Source organism: Triticum dicoccoides, chromosome 2A (genome assembly GCF_002162155.2).
Source record: "Triticum dicoccoides isolate Atlit2015 ecotype Zavitan chromosome 2A, WEW_v2.0, whole genome shotgun sequence".
Taxonomy (NCBI): Eukaryota; Viridiplantae; Streptophyta; class Magnoliopsida; order Poales; family Poaceae; genus Triticum; species Triticum dicoccoides.
In genome coordinates this window covers 142,982,676-142,991,095 of record NC_041382.1, presented here as the reverse complement: position 1 = coordinate 142,991,095, position 8,420 = coordinate 142,982,676, and positions in this window count along the sequence as shown.

The window sequence follows — 8,420 nt, the reverse complement described above, 5'->3', positions numbered from 1 at the left end:
GTCAATCAAAAAATTTAACATATGCAATGTGTGTGAAATAGAGTCCTGGATATAACATATATATAGAGGGGGCGATCCATGAGAAGAGAGTGGAGTTATCATCAGCTTGAGGTGTCTATAGAATCGAAGAGAAGGATGATGTGTGTGTGTGTGTGTGCGCGCGCGCGATCGATAAAGAGTGCCATCGAATTTGTGTGTGCCCACGTCAAAGATATAGAGTGGCTGGCCTACTGGAATGTGAGATGGGACATGTGCAGTTTGTCTTTGTGGCATGGATACCTACCTGCAGTGCTCGACTATCGGTGTGTGGTGGGGGAAGAGGGAGGCCCAATTAACTATAGAGGTACAATGGCTGGTATATGTGTGGAGGAGGAGAGAGGCCTACCTCATGTATTAAGGAGATCGATCTGCCTCATGTATTAAGGGAGATCGATCGGCATCCATGCATATGTGCAGGAGATGAATAAGGTTGGGAGAGAGACAGAGCTAGAGTGTTGGAGGGGGTGGTAGTGGAGTTGCTTCTAACAAATGGTGGGATAGGCTTGCTAGACAAACGGTGGGCACGCCCGCAATATCAATAAGAGAGGAGATGGCTGCTTGTTGTCTGTGCACGTGCGTGTGAGAGACGGGTCAGGAGGCATGCACGAATGATGAGGGGGACGATGTGGTTGTGGTAAGCAGACGTAACTACATAGGAAGATCAATCGCCCTTTGTAAGAGAAAGGAGAGACATAACTTGTGAGGTACGTCGATCGATGGGGGGAGGGTTACTTAAAGTCGATCTAGGTATATGTTGGGAGATCGATCGGTATACATGCATGTGTGTGTTAGAAGCAAATGAGGCACGAGGAGAAGGATAGAGAGAGAGTGATGCATGTAGGAGGTGGTACGAGAGGCATACTATATCAAGGGGGAGGAGTGTGCGAGTATGAGAACGATGAAAAGAGTGGTGGGAGTGAGGCATGGACGGTGACAAGAGAAGAGGGGAAGCTTGTGTTTGTGCTAGGCACACCTGGCTAGAGAGGCATATCGATCGATGTGTGCCGTAAAGAAGGAGCTGGGGGCCTACACACACCGTGGGTGAACGACCTAAAGTGAAAACACGAATTTACGCGATGGAGCTAGAGAATGCTGAGGGAGGGTGAGAGGGATGCGGGCATGTGCATGCACAAGAGAAAGTTAGCGCTAGCTACAAAGATAAGAGGGTGGTTGTGTGGGTGTAAAAGAAGAATAGAGATTTATATATACTTCATTATAAAAAGCGAATTCGGATACTTGAAGAATTTATCATAGTGTTTAAAACCGACGGATGTGTGAATATATATAACGGTGATAAACATGGTGTGGTTATGAACATGGTATACTACATTTAATATATTTTATCTCTACTCTTATAAAAACGGAGTTGTTGATGATGGTGTGCCTGCCATCCTGCATTATAGGCCGTCTGATTTATATCTGGCGGATAGCAAGGAAACTTTGATGGTTGAAGTTGGCAACAATCATGATTGTAGATTCTTATTGAAATAGAGAAATGAATTCAAATTTAGTTCGAATTGCAGCGGTAGTATAGACATTTGGAATCCACTAAAGTGTTGGTATGAGTAGGTTACATGCATTATACAACAAGCGAAAAAATTTAATCGGACATAACATGGATTCATACTCCCTCCTTCCATCTACATAGGGCGTAATGAGATTTTTAAGACCGCCTTTGACTATTGACAAGATTAATAGTACATGACATGCACAATGTGAAAATTATATCATTGAAAGAACCTTTCACAGACGAATTTAACGGTGTGCTTTGTGTAAGTTGCATGTCATATATCATTGCTCTAATATTTGGTCAAAGTTAGCATCGAAAAACGCATTAGGCCCTATATAGATGGAAGGAGGGAGTAGCTTTGAATAGCATTTGTATAGTAAAATGGGGCAAGACTCTCTTTGTGTGGTGTGAATAGTTTTATTTTTTTCGTTTTCTTTTTGGTTGAGGGAAGTGCGAATTGATTTGGTACGTACAAGTACAATATTACGACACGTTAGGCTTGTCCCTGAAATTCAACCCGCGTCTTGTTATATCCCGAAAATTCAGATATCGTGCTCCCAAAACTGGCGCCTTCACAACCCGCGCCTTGCTATACCGAAATTACAACACGCGCGAAAACTCCCTCCAACTGCCAAATCCCGACACGCGAAATCCCCCTTCTAACCCTGAGCCGAAAGCGCCGCTAGTTCAAATCGGTGGGGGGTACTTTTGTAACACACCCTACATTTTGGACAAGCGCGTTCCTAAGTCACGCTTCACCCCCTCCCATCACCCCCTTTTCGCCATTCGAAATCCCAGGCCGCCATAACCTCTCCGCTCCAGCCGTGAAACCCCACCCTCCTCCGTCCACCATGTCACCGCTGCCTAGCCGGAGCTTCTTCCCCGACGGCGTCGTCCACCGCAATAGCTCGGCGTCCCTCGTCCACCTCCTCGGATGAGGATACGTCGTCCATCTCGCCGTCCCACCGGTTCAGCCGCCCTGTCCTCCACCTCCAAGGAGCTGCTCCGACGATCGCCTCATCTATCGCGGCTGCTCCATCCCCACAGCGCCGCTTTAACCTGCTCCACCGGAACCGCAGCATCCTCACCGACTCCTCGGACGAAGCCGAGGCCTACTCGGCGCCACCAAAGAGGTTGTACACTCATCGCATCGCACCTTCTCCTTAACTCGACCTCCCGGCACCGACGGTGCTCCATCCCGCACCCCCATGGAGCAGCTACCTTGAAGCCGGTGCCGCGGGCGACATCTCCATGGCCGCTCTCCCCCAGTGCGAGGCCCCTTCGGTGGTGGCGGCCATACCAGCCGGATCTGCTGCTGCTGCTCCGGCCCTTGCTCGATCGCTCGCTCGCCCAACTGCTGCTGTTGTTGCTGCTCCCCCCTCGCTCGTGTTGCTCCTCTGCTCCGATTAAGCCACACTTCAGTCGACTGAATCGACTTTTGGGTCAGTCGATTTTCAGGGGTTGGGGGGCTCGCCGGAGTTAAGGAAGAACCACCCGCAGCGGGGACGGGGGCTCGCCGGAGAGGTACCCCACTATCTATCTTAGGGTTCAGGGTGGGGGCGGGGGGCCTAGAGGGCTGGCCGGGGCGGCGATGGCGAGTTGTTTCAGGGCGGCGAGGCGGCGCTGGGGCCGGCGGTTCGGCCGGTGGTGGATCGCGGCTCAGGGGGGTGCAGGTTGAAGATGAACTGCAGGCCCTCCCTAAACTACATGTCAAATGCCTCTCTGCTACCATTGCGTTCAGTTTCGACAGTAGCATTCAGATTCCACAGTAAATTTCAGTTTCGACAGTTAAGCTCAGAGTCAACAGTCTTTACCTCATCTGTTGTAGTCAGGTGGTTTTTGGTGATGTTAATTTTACATCCATTTTACATCATCTATTGGAAATGCTATTAGAATCCCACTTGAGATTGACGATGTATGTCTTGTGCTGCTTCAACCTTGACGTCTTACGGCTCACCGGAGCTGCTCCAACGACAGAACGATCCATCACAACAGAGCAGTGCCCTAGATGCCGTCTACAGATTCCTCAGATCTTCCTCCACACCTCCGACAGCCACCTCTGCCTCAACTGCTTCAGCGACCAACCCAATGATGCTGAGGTCGACACGGCTACGGCAAAGAGGTTGTACACTTGTTGCATCACTTATTACTATACATTCACATCGATCCATTAGGGCTATTTTGGTTCAACGGAAAAACATCGATCCATTGGTTGTTACCATCACTCTAAATTTCTGCATGCTCTCCTTACATAATCTCACCATATTTTTTTCGTATGCATGTCAGATATTGTACACAGTCATGCTGAACATGTAGAGAAAAAGAGAAGAGTTTTGCGCGGCAATACAATGTCATGCAGACATCGCTCCATGGTGGGTTCAATGGCAAACCCTCCCCGCCCCTCTCTAGATTGTAATCCAGAGGAAGATATCTGTTCTGAGGCAGATTCGGACGCCGCTGACCACTCCTGTTTACCCCCCAAGGTGTTTGCTCTACCTTGGCATGATGATGTTAGTCATATAATGCATATGTTGCCTTGCAGTGCCTACTTTTGACATCATATATGTCATTTGCTTAGTTTAGACATGTTCTGTAATGCCACATGTTTAGTTTCTATATCATATATGGGAATTATGCAGTCTCATGTCTTTTAGCCAGCCATAATATATGTGAAATGTGCAATGCCATCCTGTTTAACCAGGCATCATATATTTGAATGATATCTTGCCCATCCTTTTCTTTATTACATTTCCATTTGTCGACAATGTTTGTACATTAAACTACTCTTCCTGTGAATCAACCATTTGGGTGGGAGATGGAAAAATCTGGAGTGAAAACAAGGCCTTCAGAGCAGACAGTGCTACCTGTCGAAGCAGATCTCTTGTTGGGTCCCGATAGCTCCTCAAAGATGGATTCAGAGATAGATGACCAGTCCTATTCCCCCACTGAGGTGTATGCTCTAACTTGGCATGGTTATACTGCTCATATCATGCATACGGTGTCTTGCATTGCATAGTTTAGACATCATATACACAATATTCAACACCATGTTCTTAGTTCAGACATCATATCGAATGCCCTCTGTTTAGCATGTAAATCATATATGTGAATTAAATCATGCGATCCTGATTACTTAGATAACATGTAGGTGAATTATGTCAGGTGATACTGTTTAGTTATTCATCATATCTTTGAATTATGTTATGCTATGCTATCCAGTTTAGATAGACATCATATATGTGAAATTATGTCATGCTATCCGTTTTAGTTAAACAATATACATGTCAACTATTTCATGCCCTCTTTTTTCCACACTATCTATTGCATCTGTCTCTCATACAATGTCTATACATTCAACTATGTTTCCTGTTTATCAGCCATTTGAATTGGAGCTGGTGATGCCAGTATCTAGCGGACTAAAAACACGGTCTTCAAATAAAATAGTGCTACCTCTTGGTGGAGATAGCACCCCGGTTGTACATGCACAAGAACCAGCCCTACCACACATAACCCAAACTCTCACAGATTGTACCCCTACTATGATGGAGAGAGAACCAGCTTCACCCAATCTAACCCCAACCCCAGTCGATAGTAACCCAGTTCCTGTTGACACAGCACCATCTCCACCACAGAGCTCCCAAACAAGAGCAGTTAGTAAGGCAGCTCCAGTGCCCAAAGGGCCAGTACTATCATGGCGAACCCCAACTCCACCAGTTAGTACGCCTATTCCTGTGGAGGAAGCACAACCAGCTAGTCATAGTTTAGCATCTATCGCATTTGATGTTGTTAAATCGTATGTGCCTATCTTCCCATCTTGGAAATATTATACTGAAGATGAAGGAAAATGCTAGTTGCAGGTGTTTGTCCAGGAGTTATGTGTAAGTAATGTTATTCGTGGCAATTACTTTGCTTTGTCCCATACATCCTACCTCCATGATGGTTATAATACAACAAATTTTCCCATTTTTCTCTATAGAGAAGGACCGATTTGGAAACTCAGGATGAGGTAACCTGTGCTAATACCTCTGCTATCTTCAAGAATGCTTGGTGGCAGTATCGGAATTACCTGAAGAAAACGTACTTCACCGGCAAAGAAACTCATCAAATTCCCTTACGTTCTCCTGAGACACATTTACTGGACGATGACTGGGAACGCCTTGTTCTGTACTGGTCCCAAACCAAGAATGTGGTAAGGTCTATGAGCTCATTTTCTATTTTTAAGTATTATATTCTTCGTCTTACTGTACTCTGTTCATGTAGAACAAGTGCCTAAACCTGAAGAACAACTGTTCTAATTTAAGATTCCATTGCTACCATAGGACATAGATATATGTTTGTTTGATGCTTTTATTATGTACTAGTACTTGGCAATAGAAGACTTGGTAGTTTATTCCTGTCCACCATACTAATGAACTGGTTCACCGAAATGAGTTTCATATAATAGTACATGCTAAACTTGTTATGTGTCTGCTTGTTTCTTCTTTTAGAATGCTGATAGAATATTGGGGAAGAGTGCCTTATTAAGCAACGGTAAAGGAAGTAATGCAGATAAGGTTCAGGATAGTGACACATCCTGTCTTGGTTTAGTTTTGGAGTTACTGGCCACTACCGCTTGCACAAGCTATTCAAACTCACTGTCTGAATCAGTTCGGTTTGTTAAGTCTCAACTACAAGCTGAAAGACATCGATCAGCTGTGCTGTGACAAGAAGCGGAAGGACTGTGGAAGTCCCTGGAGCATTCAGATGCATACTTTCTGGTGCAACAGCAAGCGTTGGAGGATTTTAGCGCCAAACAGGACAAAGCTAATCAGCTTGCTAAGCTTATTGCCAGCATGGTGGATACCCAGGATAACGTTTCTTGAGCTCCTCTGAAGTTGTTTCAGTTATGCTCTTGTTTTGCTGCCGCGTTTATTTGCACTGGTGGCCAATTTTGACGGCCAGTGTATATGATATGCTACTTTGTTCCCTATATTTGCACTGGTGGCGAACTTTGATGCCCAGTGGATGTAATATGTGTAATAGCCGTGATAGCCTAGCGTTAGTTGCTTGCTTATTTATTTCCTTGTTGTCTTGTTTATTTGTTTGCTTGTAGTCATTGCAGTTCTTTTTCCGCGGTTAACTAGTGGCTGCAATAACCTATTTTTTAAAACTAGGCCACAATAACCATTGGCTAATATTTACTGTAGTGACACTGGGCCTCCTATGGGTCGTAGAAACAGTGGGCCTTTTACAGGCCGTAGAAGCAGTAGGCCTTCTACGGGCCATAGAAACAATGGGCCTTCTATGGGCCATATCATCAATGGGCCTTATACGGGCTGTATGATCGATTGGCCAAACATGGGCCAATAACAGGCCGCATTATGGCCGTAAACGGTCTAGAGTTGGAATCGTCCGTTCATGGGCCGATCGTAACGGGCCATCACTAATAGGCCGTATTTGATGACGCTATGAAAACGGCCCAATGTATTAACGGACCACAAATGGGCCGACTGTAACCATGGGCTGAATTTGGCCCACAAGCAGAAAATGACAGTAACGGGCCGTAAGTAAACGAATGCTGGAAATGAGCCCAAGAATAAATAGGCTCTGAGAAGGCCGAAAGATAACATGGGCTGGAAACGGCCCAATGGAATAACGGGCCGTTAATGGGTATAAAGTGATACACTGTTCGTTACGGGCCAGTTTCACCACAGGCCGTTAATGGGTGTAAAGTAATACACTGTTCATTATGGGCCAGTTTCACCATGGGCCGTTAATAGGCCAAGAGTTACATAGGGCCTCATATGGGCCGAAAGACGTCATGGGCCATACATGGGCCAGAAGTGAAAACGGGCTGGAATCATATTGGATGGCCCAGATGACGCTACTGGGCCTAATTCGGATAGGGCGTAACGGGCCTTGGGTTAGCGGGCTGTAAATGGGCTATATGCGAACAAGCCGTTAACATGCTTTCCATGGGTCGGCCCGCCAGCTTTTGACCAAGTCAAATGGGCCGGCCTTTTCACAGGAATGGGCCTCTGTTGGGCCGTGCCACATGTCGATGTATCATAGGCGCCTATCTGACCAACTGACGAACTGACACGTGTTTCGTACGGCCAATAAGAACTTTACACGTGGAAATTTCCCATTGGTCGGGGCTGTTAACGGGTTATCGGATCCAAAACCTGACCCGATAGCTTAACGGCGTTCCATTACGGTGGATGCCACGTGTCGGTCACCCTTGACGAAAGCACTTCTATGACGCGCAATTTATCATCATGGAAGTGGACACTTCCGTGATGATAATTTTGGTAATGTCATGGAACACTTCTACGACAGCACATTATGACTATCTTGGTTCTGTCATAAATTTGTCATGGATGTACATGCATGACAAAAAAAGCGACCTACTGTGACAAACACGTATCATCACGGAAGTGTCTTTTTTTGTAGTGCTACTAGCACCAATCCCGGACTTAGAGACAATAATTGGATACAAGAGATGAACTAGGGTTTTGAGATGAGATGGTGCTGATGAAGATGTTGATGGAGATTGCCCTCTCCTGATGAGAGGAGCGTTGGTGATGACGATGGCGATGATTTCCCCCTCCGGGAGGGAAGTTTCCCCGACATAACAGCTCCGCCAGAGCCCTAGATTGGTTCCGCCAAGGTTCCGCCTCGTGGCGGCGGAGTTTCGTCCGAGAAGATGGCTTATGATTTTTTTTCGCATCAAAAGACTACATATAGCAGAAGATGGCCACCGGAGGGCCACCAGGGGGCCCATGAGGTAGGGGGGGGCGCCCACGGGGGTAGGGCGCGCCCCCACCCTCGTGGGAAGGGTGTGGCCCCCCTGGTGAGGTTCTTGCGCTCAGTATATTTTATATATTTGGAA